The sequence below is a fragment of the Sciurus vulgaris genome (genome assembly GCF_902686455.1).
Source record: "Sciurus vulgaris genome assembly, chromosome: 10".
Lineage (NCBI taxonomy): Eukaryota > Metazoa > Chordata > Mammalia > Rodentia > Sciuridae > Sciurus > Sciurus vulgaris.
In genome coordinates, this window is record NC_136470.1 from 119,386,254 (window position 1) to 119,399,595 (window position 13,342).

At 39.0% G+C, this 13,342-nt stretch overlaps 1 protein-coding gene across 1 annotated transcript in view; it reads right to left on the minus strand.

Annotated features, from left to right (window-relative positions):
* The window catches only part of CPNE4 (copine 4), a 559,227-nt gene that overhangs the window by 324,713 nt on the left and 221,172 nt on the right, over positions 1 to 13,342 (minus strand). The window lies entirely within an intron of this gene.

The window sequence follows — 13,342 nt, forward strand, 5'->3', positions numbered from 1 at the left end:
ACTACTCTAAGATTTCATCTCACTTCAGTTAGAATGGCAATCATCAAGAATACAACAACAACAATAAATGTTGAAGAGGATGTGAAGAGAAAGGTACACTCATCCATTGCTGGTGGGCCTGCAAATTGGTGCAACCACTCTGGAAAGCAGTATGGAGATTCCTCAGAAAACCTGAAATGAAACCACCATTTGACCCAGTTATCCCACTCCTCAGTTTGTACCCAAAGAACTTAAAACCAGCATACTACAGTGATACATCAATGTATATAGCAGCTTAATTCACAATAGCTAAACTATGGAACCAAACTAGATGCCCTTCAACAAATGAATGGATAAAGAAAATGTGGTATATATACATGATGGAATATTACTCAGCTTTAAAGAAGAATACAATTCTGGCATTTGTTGGTAAATGGATGGAGTTAGAGAATATCATGCTAAGTGAAATAAGCCAAGCCCCAAAATCCAAAAGCCAAATGTTTTCTCTGATATTCGGAAGCTAATTCACAATAAGGAGGTGGGAATAGGGAAGAATAGAGTTACTTTATATTAGGTAGAGGGGAGTGAAGAAAGGGGTGGGGTATGGGGGAAGGAATGATAGTAGAGAGAAATAGACATTATTACCTCATGTACACGTATGACTGCATGACCGATGTGATCCTATAATATGTGTAATCAGAAAAATGAGAGATTACACTCCATTTATGTGTGCTCTCTCAAAATGTATAAATGCTCTATATTGTCATATACAACTAATTAGAACACATAAAGTAAAAAATTTAAAAAAAATAGAGCAAATTAGAAGCATGCTTGTTCTTCTCCCCAGTTCCACATACCCCTCCCAATTTAGGCAGCCTGGCAGTATGACATCAACTTGTACTCATACATGTCCACTCTGGCAGTCCAGGGTCCTTTCTCCTGTTCCCACCAACCAGAGAGAGGACTTATGTATACTTCTCCATGAGTTGGTTTGACCTTAGTGATAAGCTATGCTAACCCCTGTGCATAAAATAAGTAAATACCCATATCTTGCTGTCACAGTTTTAGGAACACAAAGACATCTGAGAATTAGTTCAGCCAAACCTCACCTTTCCCTGGGTGTTTCTGTGTTCTGAAGCTGTCTGGTTACCCCTCACACTAAAATAGCTGGTTTCATTCGCCACTCACTCCTTGCCTGCCTCTAAGTGACATTGTTCTTAACAGAATGTCAAATTTAGAATGTCAAATTTCTCCAACACAGGTCAAGACGAGGGCTATTTTGGAAAGTTAGATGCTCCCTCTGACTAGAAATTCTTTTCTTCATTTTGCTAATTCCAATTTGTCTTCTAAGATTGCTGACCTTTTCTAGATATCTTTTTCTGGCTCAATTAAGTGCTCCTCAGCTTCCATCATCAGAACTTACCTTACTGGTAACACTTGGAATAATTCTCTGTCACAACAGGCCATGAGTTTCCTCATGGTGATGGCTTGGTATATAGTAGGTATCTAATCAATGTTTGATGGATGAATGAATGAAAAAAATGGACTTCCCAGAAAGATCAGATACATAACTTAATATAAAGGTAATAGAAAAAGTCTTGGGCACAGGAAAATCCCACAGCTCAGACACTGTCTTGGTCTGTTTCTCCAGGGAGTCGAAGAAGAGTTCTCCATCTTTAAGAACTGAGCATATAGCTCACCTCCTTTGGTAAAGGCATCCAACCATCTCCTTTTATTTTATATTTTATCAGATAAGGAATACATGATTATTGCAGGAGTAAAAAATAAAACAAATAATCCAACCTCTGCTAGCATTTTTAAAATCAAATTCTTCCTGAAACCTGACTGCTAGGAGACATTTTTCACATGGGACTTTTGAGGCAGCATAGAGTAAACAAAACTCTCAATCAGAAGTATACGGAAAATAAGGTAAACAGTTCCACATGTCTAGTTTTCTTTTAGCAACCATCAATAAGTACAACTTACAGACGGTAAATATGTGAGGCACTAAATAATTTTTAAAACCTGTTTCCATGTTAGTGATATTTCTACCACAATATGAAGGTGTTTAATGCCACAGAGCTGTACACTTGAAGATGGTTAATATGGTAAATTTTATGCTATATATATATTTTACCATATATATATATATATATATATATATATGTATTACACACACTCACACACGTGTAATTTCTGGTGATCCTTTGGAATTAGTCTGAATTAAGATAGCAATGCTAATACTCAGTGGCCCAAGAGTAGCCTCTTGGAATGAAGATTTGTGTCCTTGGCCTAAGAGGAAATGAAATGGCCCCTAAGAATATCTATCACAAAGAGTCATCTTCTAACTTTTTTGTTCATATGCCCCCCCAAAAGAATTTAAAAATCTACATACCCATTTAAACACTCCTTGGCTGGCATCTAAAATATTTCATCGCAGGTTTTCAAAGCTCCAAAGAACATAATATTTAACGTATTTTAATTCTACCATCTTAAATCTGTTCGAGATCGTAAGAGGTGGCAATTTGCTGTCACTGTGATTTAATGTGATCATCTATTGAAAAAAATACAGTCAAGCTAATTTTTAACAAATTTTATGACCTTCCTTTTCTCCCTTCAAATTGTATTTCCATTTTACTTCCCTTATAGGATTTTAGCCTAAAGAAATATAATTTTATACTTTAAAATGTTGTATTGATCAGTCTCTCATATCTCTCTGTGACAAAAATGTCTGTAAATGTAAAGATTTTTAAAAATACCACACACTTGTTACCCTAAGTTAAAGACTTTATTTGAATTAAACTATCATTACAATTATGAGTGAAAAATTTATCAAAACCATAGATTATGTTCAAAATTTTGATAAGTAATTCTTGATGCTAAAATTATAATTCAAAATCGTGTCTTCATGAGATGACTGGCTGCTCTTCCTACAAATCGCTTCATGTATCATGAATGAAAATAACCAACCGCTAGAAAAAATGAGAGTCAGCCATAATTTCATTTCCATTTTTCATTTTTATAAATGCTGAGAACTGAGAAACTTTTCCTTGTAAACAAATAGACACAAATGGAAATTTGGTAATAAGGGTGTCACTCAACTTTTTGTACTCCCTCCAAGTTGTATGTCAAAATCATGTAGTGATTTATCATCAAAAATTATTTCTAATCATCCAGCAGCTGACAAGCTAATTAGGTCCGCCTTCAATTTTGTGGAAAGCACTAAACTGGAAAAACTGGCTTTTGGGAAGATTTATTGATTACTGAGTCAAGTTAGCCATCCATTTTCTCAACGCCTACGCTATTTAAATGTGCCCTTGTTTCATCTGGGAGGTTTTTGTAAACCACAGGGTAGGAAGCATCCCAGTGCTGACAAATTCCCTTTATTCTACAAAGTGGGAAAGCTGTACTGTTCTTAGTTCAATCTCAGTAAACGGTTCAGACAGAACCTGAAGAGTTCCACCTTTGGAAAATCGTCATGCTTCCTCAGCAGTGTGTGTCCCTAAGACTGAAGACTGCTGTTCTAAGTCAACTAAGGCACAGGCCACTTAGGTCTGGGAAAGGCACCAAGCACGGTGGTGCACTTCTGTAACCCCATGAGAGGCTGAGGCAGGAGGATTGCAAGCTTGAGGTAACTTAGTGAGACCCTGTCTCAAAATAAAATCAAAAGGGCTGGGGATGTAGCTCCATGGCAAAGCATCCCTGGGTTCAATCCTAATACCACCAAGAAGAGAGAGAGAGAGGAAAAGAGAGGGAGAGAGAGTGTTTGGTAAAGGAGATGAAGAGATTAATTACTGATATAACTTCTGGAATAGAGAAACTCGAGAGAGAGAGAGAGAGAGAGAGAGAGAGAGAGAGAGATTGAGATTGGGAAAGGAGATGAATTACTGATATAACTCTCTGGGATAGAAAAACTCATCAGGATTCTTTGAGAAGCCCCTTCCCCATGGCCACAGGTGACCTGGGTCCATTTGGATGCCTGATTTCTTCTGTCTTGGGTCATCTACAGCCATGCTATGTTTTCTCTACTATTTCATCCATTAATCCTGTAACAACAGGAGTCATTTTTATTATTAAGAAAGATATGATTAGAGATATCATTAAGTTATTTGGGATATCGAACTATAATTATTTCAGTAACAAAACTGGCAATTTTCTGCTTGACTCAGAATTAAAGGAAAGAAGGAACGGAAGGTATGGAGGTATTCCCTGCCAGGGAGAACCAGCCTAGGGTGAGAGGCAGGGAGGATTGATGATAATGATTTACCTGGTAGATTCACCTTTGGCTGTCGTAACATAAAAGGATTCAGGGCTGTTGTTATTGAAAAATTTATTCTTGCCCCCACCTCCACACCATCTATATCTGTTTCCATTCAATTTCCTTCTTAAGAGAAAAATCAATCAACAAGAATTCATATACAATGAACTGTTTGGTTCTGTATCTTTCTACTTCAGATTCTTTTCTTTCTTTTTTTCAGTAAAGATATTTTAATACCATGAAGAGGTATTCTGCACAGAGCCATTATTCTCAATTCTAATTCACTTCAAAAGTACTCGTTTGCCCTAAATTTTACCATACCCTCAAAACTGTCCCCACATTTGCTCTTGAGGAAATCTCACCCTGTGGCTTGAAATACCAAAGATATTTAATGTAAACTTATGTACTTCTCTGCATAGCCCTAATCTTTTTTTCTAAATTTCTAGTATGACTGTATGATTGATGATCAGACAACAAAACCTGAAATCTCACATATGTCTTCAACATCATACACTGGAAACACAATTTTTGTTTATTCCACTCCTCCACCTCCCCCCAAAACTTGGTCTCTTCTCAGGATCCAGTTTCTATAACTGTCACAATACACACTAAGCTAATTCAACCAAAAATCTATCAGTCACCCGTCTTTTCCCATACCCTCAAATGCAAATGAACATTTCAGGCAATGTTGTGAAAGACGATGCCTTCACAACTTTCCACACAGCAACCACTTCTTGCTCACGAGTTAAGCCTCTGGGGATATGTTCCACAGCTTTTTGATAGATTCCCTCTTTCTTGCCTCCCTCTGTCCTTTCCATCCATTCTCTACACAGGAGCCAGAAGAGGGGCACTCTAACCATGGAAAGCGTACCATGTCACCCCCTTGCTTACAATTCTTCATGGTGCCCCATTGCTCTTAAAATACATTCCAAGCTTCTCACCATAGCCCCTAAGAGTCTGTATCAGTGATTTTTAACCTGTGATTAGAATCACCTGGAGAAGCTGAAAATAACAACAAGAGCAGCAGCAACAGTAACAACAACAAAAACCAAACATCAAGGCCTGGGCTCCACCTGAGACTAACCAATCATTATCTCTACAGGTGGAGCAACTTCTGATATGCAGAAATATACCTGACATGATCAGACCTCCCTCCCCTGCTCTGGGGGTTTCTCCAATCACTGTCTCACAACTCAAACATGCTGAGCTACTTCTTTTGTTTGTTTTCTCTTCAGCGTGCTAGATTTGTGACTGCCCCAGGACTCCTGTTTCCTCTTTCTGGAATGCGTTATTTCCCAAACTGCCACATCGACGGGCCCCTTCCTCATTCGGTCTCACCTCAAATATCATATTTTCCAAGAGGGGAGGGTGGCTGAGAAGAAGACAACAGATTTGCACATCTTCAAGTTTATACATGTGAGATCAGAGTCCGCCACTCAGGAGTCCCCTCTTGTATGTGCCAGTCACTAACACCCCACGTCCCGTTCCTGGGGTCAGTAGTTGGCCTTTGATTTCCTTTCCTATGCGTGGAAGACTCTGATACCAGGGTCTCTGCATTTGAGTGTGATGCTTGTGTCCTATAAAAGCAAGCCTGGAATGAAAACTTGGGGAATAAAATCCAGCCACACCCCAAGCCAGTTCCCTGCCACAGGGTATCTTCAGCCCAGAAGAAAGGGTGTGTTTCTCAAATTCAACCACTAGAGGGGGCATTTTTTTTCATTTCTGCAGAGGTACCATCTGTGGTGGCAGTAGTCCTGCAAGTACTATTATTTTTGTTTGTTATCTGTCTTTGTTTTTTTTTTTTTTTTTTTTTTTAAGATGACAACATTGCTCAAAGAGGGGAAGTACCCTGTCCCAATATAAATTCTTCCAGGTAACCAGAAATCTGTTAGTGAGTTGATGAAAGAAGTTCAGAACTTTTCTCATGATCACTTGAAAATAAATCTGCCTCTTGCTTTGGGATGATCCCTGGTTTGTAACCAAAGCCTTCAGGCTACTGGTTGGGTCCACAATTTCTAAGTGAGAGGCATAAAAACCAAAGCACAGAACGGAACATTAATATAGCCTCCAACTCCACAGGGTTCTTTTAAACTACCAGGGTTCCTTCTCCTTTCTTGGAAAGTGAGGGGGTGGACTCCACACCAGGTAAGTTGGGCTCTAATATCTTTGACTTAAGGAAGAGACAGAGAGGCTTTAAAATGGAGCACCTTCTTTACTTTTTCTTCACAGCTGACCAACATCATGTGAATCAAAGCCATCTTGTGAGAAAAGTTCTGCCACATTAAGTCATTCTGGAATCATCTTCAGCTTCGTGAACTATATAAGAAGGTTATTTAGACACTACTGACCTCCCCTTTTAGCAAGCTTGCTGTTGTACTAAAACCCTAACTTGGAGTTGTCCAGGTGTCTTGTCCCCAGGAACATATAGATACACTCATTGATTCTGTATAGAGACACTCAGGTCAACAGCACACAATGACCCCATAGCTTCCAATAAAGAGGACATGTTTTCCAAGTCTTATGCCTGTTGTCTCTCTGGAGGAAATAATGAAAGTTGGAAGAAGGATGGAATTAAAAAATATTTTCTCTAAATCAGTTCAAACTAAGTCATTGCTATATACCATCTGCCCTTCCTCCCCAGGCTGCCCCCTCTACTCCCCCAGACCCTCCCTCAGTAAATGGATTTAACCTCATTTGCTGCTCTCTAGGGAGAATGCATTCAACCACAAGCTTCCCAAGGTGCTTCCTTTCCTGGTACAAAAAACTGAAAATGTCATCGCATTTGCAAATGAACAGAAACCTCCCACTCAAAGAGCATCAGAGCCACTGTGGCTCACTGAAGCAGACGGCAGGAGCCTTCCTCTGGCTGCTGTAACTTTATGTTAGAATAATACACAAATATTCTTTTCATCTAATGATGTCCAGCAAGTTTAACTTTCTTTGCAAAGATAACAACTTTTTACCTCTAACCAGAAGACTGCTCTCTCTTTCTTTGGAAAGGGGCAGAATGGTTCCTATTCACTCCCCACGGGGGGCCCGTCACCTCCAACCTCCAGACATGTCTCCACTTCAGCTTCACCTGAACTGAATAATTCAACTCCACAGGCCACAGTGGGTTGGGTATTCTTGAACTATGGAAGTCTGAATTCTGGAGAGACAGTCTGGCCCCTCCCAGTCCATCTTTTCTGGCCTTCCCACTTATCAAGGAGAGGTGAGCTGAAAACAAAACACTTTCTGACCTTCATGAGTTGCAATGACCCAGGGCTTTGATATATTTTAAAATTTCATATTTAAATCTGATTTAATATTTCCTGAACAAGGGTCTCAAGGTCTGGTAAGACGAGGTATTTGGGTAAGGCAGTGTAGGGTTTTTCCAATTTCCTGGGCACTTGTCTTTCATTTCTTGAGCTTGAATGAACCATCATGGTGCCTAGCTTCATGCTACTGGCTAAATCCAGACTAGTAGTTCATTCTATCATAGAGAGCTCAGTCTGTGTTGCTCGGACATACCACATCACTGCCTTTTACATTCAAACTCACTGGATGAACAGGGTAGAGAGAACTGACTCAGAAAATAAAATTGCCTAGAGTCTTAGTCAGCTCAAGCTGCTATAACAAAATGCCAAGATAGGGGTTTAAACAATTGAAATTTATTTTCTCACAATCTGGGGGATGGAAAGTCCATGATCCAAAATCCAACCTGTCAATTTGGTTCCTGGTAAGGGTTCTCCTTCTGGTTTAGAGACCTACTTCTTGCTGTGTTCTCATATTACTAAGAGAGCTCAGAGTTTGTTCCTTTTCTCATAAGGGGCAACAACCCCATCAGATTAGGGACCCACCGTTATGACCTCACTCAACTTTCACAACTTTCTCACAGGTATTATCTTCAAATACCTTATATTTGGGGTAAAGGCTTTAACATATGAATTTTAAAGGGATATATTTGGTTTATAACATACAGTGAATGGAGAATTCAAGAAAATATGACCTCAGATGCTCTACCTCTGCAGTAATTATAAGAATACTCTTCAAAGGCATCGTTCCTAGACTTCTGCCAACAAAAATATATCTGTGGAGATGCTGACAATACTCATTCAATAACTATCAATAACCACCTACTTTCCTTCATGACACAGATGTTATAGAGACAGACAATTGCAAACAAAAAAATAACGGTCTGTTTGATGTTAAAGATGCATACAGAGTGATGTGCAAATTAATGCCCAGGGACATCAAGTACCCAGCCTAAGAAGGGCCGATGATAGGATGCTTCCCAGAAGAAGTGATCATTGAGTTTGATGGCACAGTTTTTTGGGGTGTGTGGGAGTCTGAGGAGGAAATTCTTCAACCTTCCAATTTTCTCTCAACTAAATAAGTGTTGAGAAGCAAGAAGGCAGTTACTTCTTATTTTCTTCTCAGTCTTATCAAATAATTAGTTGAAGTGTGACACACAAATGAACATAAAGTTGTGTCAGGTCAGTGATATTTTGGTAACACGACATTAGTGATAATGGTATCATAACTCAAATCACGCAAAGAAAAGCAATTGCTTAAAAGTTTGTATTTTTCTTTCTGTTTCTTTTTTAAACCAGATCTCCAAAAGAAATTAATAAGATAAAATTGTTCAAGGTTTAACTCGATCACACTTTGGAATTTAAATTGAACTTGCGTGCCCCACATTCAATTAAAGAGACTTCTCTCCAAACTCTCCTGAAAAGGCATTTCTAAAGGGCTTCAGATATATTTATTCACTTTCTGGAGTTTTGAAGACTGACTCTCAAGTAGAAAATGTCATGAATGTGACTTTAGGTGTGTTTTTAACTTTTTAAAGTTGTCTTGAGAGAGATTTGATATAACTGAGTTTGAAAAACAACAATTAAAAACAAAAACCAGAGGACTGGACCAGGACTTTTTCTCAAAGTAAAAATAAATCATTAAAGGTTAGACGTGTGTCTTTAAGTCCAAGACAAGGAGCAGAGATGCAATACCAGATGGGACCATCATGATAAACTCATCCAAGGCAGGCACCCAAAAAATCAGGTTAGGCTCATAATCCTGCCCTGTTACACTGAGCCCGTTCTTTAGGCAAGACTAACTGCTGCAGTATTACATTTTATTTTATTTTATTTTTTTAAAGTTTTTGTTGCTACTCTCTTTGGTCTCTGAATTTAATTATGAAAGAAACTGGAATAATCTTCTTTAGCAATGTCTTGCCTTTCCTCCATCCCTTGGCTCAGGTCCTATGACTGAGGTTTCATCACTAGCACTACAGGGGCATCAGTCACTGCTTTAAATGATAGCCTGGAACTCTCTTCACCTAGTACTGGTAACACACATGGGGAGTGATAATTCAGTGGCTTGCATGTGTAGAAAATCCTAGGTTAGTGAAGAAGAGGACAAAGTGCCAGCAGCTAGGGTTACCACCTTCTCTCTACCATCAAAGAACAAATTCAAGATCTTGGAATGGAGCAACCTTTCGTCTTCAAGAACCTTCAACATTAGGTCAGAGTCTCCATAAGAACCGTTTACATTACTCTTGTGTGGTTATTTACTTTATATATCTCCTCCTCCTGGAAATCTTCCTAACCACCCAAGAGAGTTCATGCCCCCACGTAACCCTTCAGATTATCATTGCAGCTCTTGTAATGCTTGTAATAATTCATAATTACAGACCCATTTACAGGATTCAACCTCTGTTACATAGCAAGCTGCTTAAAAACCTATATATCCTCATTATTTTTTGGCAAATGCCTAACATAGAGTGGTTGTTTAATAAATATTTACTGATGATTTGATGGATATATACATGGTAAAAAGGTGTTGCTTTGAGGGTTGTAGTCTAACAATGAAAATTTTTAAAAAGTTGTATAGAACTGACTATTCTGCTAATTCTGTCACATTCTGTCAATCTACTACGAGTGGAAAAGGAGGAATCAATAGTATTTTGATTTTAAATGTACCAATAAGTCAAATTCATAGATGCTCAGAATATCAGGGTTGGACTGGTTCTGAACTATTACTTGCCAAAATACTTAATGGGTGAGAAAACAGGGTATCATTCCATTCTGTTCAGTGCAATAAATTTTGTGGGATACTGAGTCTGTGTGAGACCCTCCCACTGTGTGTCTCCTACTGATGTTGCCTGTGAGCATGTTGGGAAGGCTGGGTTGGAGATAATCTAGAAAAGTAATTTTAAGGTTACAGTTGTGAAGGCTTTGAATGTTATACAGAGTGCGGCCCTAAGTTCATAATGAAGATTTTAAACAAGTGAGTGGTAGAATCATATATATGTTCTTGGGCACCCATGATAGCAAGGGAAGAAGGCCAAGGTCAAGGGTGGACATATCTAGTAGGAACTATTCAGTCCTCTATGAGAAACATCAAATGCTTGGTGAGAGTGAAAAGAAAAAAGAACATAGGATTGAGAGCTATTTTAAGGATGAACACATCAGATCATTATATCAAGAAATCATCTAGAAAGATTCCCAAAGAACTCCCATGTTAGTTGTAAAAAAAGGAAAGTAGATATGACAAAAGGGACAGAGTTTAATGCACCAGCAGGGGCTTATGTCAAGTACAGTAAGCATCCAGAACCCTGTACTATGATGTGGAACATGAACATATACTTCCTCAGGTGGCACTTGCAGGTGGTCTCCATCATTGTGTTCAAAGGGCCTGGAAGAAATGACCTGTTTCTATTAGTAATGCCCCAAGCAGGCCAATCAATCAGTACTCAGGCAGTGCCTTGAATTTTGTTAAAAGCTCATGCTGCTTTCCTGATTGAAATGGGGTCAGGTTTATTTTTGTACTTCGCTGCACTTTCCAATGAATTCCTTTCCAATCACTCCAGACCATATATGCCACTGCCAAAGAGCTGACTCTATAAAATTCAGGCAAAAATGTTGCCCTGTAACCCTAAACGAAGCAAAAGTGGAATCAAACTCAAATGCCTCATCTGTTAAGGTCTCTAACAAAGTCCTATGTCACCGGAAGACAAACCGGGGGCTAGAGAGCTCTGGGTCATTACTTCTCACTGAAGGCATGACTCCACCATAGATTAACTCTTTCAAAAACAGGGAATCATAGTGCTAAACTTTCCCGGGCATAAAAGGTAATGCACTGAATAAGTATTTTTCAGACTTCCAAGTGTTGATAAAAATTTGGTAAATGCTCATTATCAGGATGTATTCTGGGTATATTGACTAGTGGAAGCAATCCCAAGGTATGCTAGGAATTAAATAAGAACTAAGCCAGAAGCCAGCTGGAATGTAGAGAAGGGGGCACATTGCTAGGATTCCCAGCTGAGATGGCAATAATTCATCTTCCAGGTCAAGTAAATTGGTAAATAAATAAATAAATAGGATGAGAGAAGTTCAGGGAAGAGATAAAAGAAGGGCACACTTCATGCCAAACTTTATAGAAATAATTATACAAAGTGAAAGAGAAAAAGAATAATATAGAAAATGGCTCAGAAGGGCTCGAGTCCTTCTGAGCATCAGTTGGACAATTGGTTGAAGTAGGGTATAAGAGTTCCTTTCCAATGGACACCAGGGAATCAAAGCCTTTAGAAACCCAGGGTGTCCAAGACAGAAAAAAACCAAGTGTACTAAGGGCTATCATTCAAATGCCTTGAACCTCTCCTGGGTGTAGAACAGCAGACTATCAGAAACTCTTCAGATTTGCACAACAGAAACAACAACAACAACAACAAAGTGTTCACAAAGTGCCCAGCTGCTCCTTCTGGGATCCAAAATTGCAGTAAAGTGGGGCAGTCAGCAGATACTGGATATGCATTGAACTTGGGATGGGCTAGGATAGTGCTGTGATTAAATGGAAAGACCTAAGTCACAAGCACTGAAGTTTTCCCAGCAAGCCTGTGAATGACAGATCTAAGATGAACCCCTTAGCAGCATCCCCAAACCACAAAGTGCTCCAAGAGGGAAAACCTGAAATCTCCCCCCAAACTGTTAATGTATCCAAGGACTCAGAACAGAATCAAGCAGTAAATATAGAACATTTATGGACATGGAGAGAGATGTTATTTCTCCCCCAATAATTTTCAAAGAGAGACCAGGTCATGATAATAGAAAGCTCAAAATTACTGTATGACAGGTCAGCAGCCTGCAGAAACAATCGTCCCTGAATCAGCAGGCACTTCAAGCTGTTGCCTTGGGTTTTAAGATCCTGGTCTCATACTGAAAATGTGAATGAATTGAGGAATGGGATTGTAAGTTTTTCAAGTACTTTGTTGGAGCATTTTCTAAATTATAGATCCAATTTGGTTCTCAAGGAAGTAGTGAGAAAAAAAAATATAAGAAGTGCTTTTAAGTCAGACAAATTTTAATTCAAATCCTGGCTCTACCATTAGCTAGATGGGTAACCTTGCACCGGGAAAGCTGAATAATCATTCAGAGGCTGGGATTTTCACTTGAATACATGCATAACTGTACCACTTGAAGATGCCATGAGAAGATATAAGTATCATGGCTGGCATAGTGCCTGGCACGTGGTAGGTAGTAGAAAATGTTGACTCTCTGCCTCCTCTCTCTCCAGTTTTCAACTATGATCAGTCCCAATCAAATTTAGTTCCTTGTCTTCTCAGAGAACAAAGTAAAAAGAAAGTTGGGAGATAATTGTTAATATCAGGTATTTCACACTGAAAATACACTGGGCATGTAGATTCATTCTCCTTAAAGGAAAGGATTGGACAAGAGTACGCCAAGGGCTTTGTCATCTGGGAATCTCTCCTGAGTAAAGAATTTAAAATATGAGGAAAACTCTATCCATTAAAAAAAATGTTCAACTAACCTTGCTAAGCACCTATTCTGTGCTAGGTACCATTATGGGCACCGGAGACAAATAGATGACTTTCCACCTTCTTGAAGCCTATACATAAGTGGGGAGAACCTATTGTGTTTGGAGAGGTTTACTGCAGCATGATTTCTAATGATAAGAAACTAGAAACAACGTTAGTGTTTAGCAAGAGGGAAACGGTTAAGTAAATTACATACTTCTAATTGCCAGAATATAATGCAGTCATCAAAATGACAGCTAGAGAGTAGACACCATAAATAAGAATTGCTTCTTGGGCTGGGAGTATAGCTT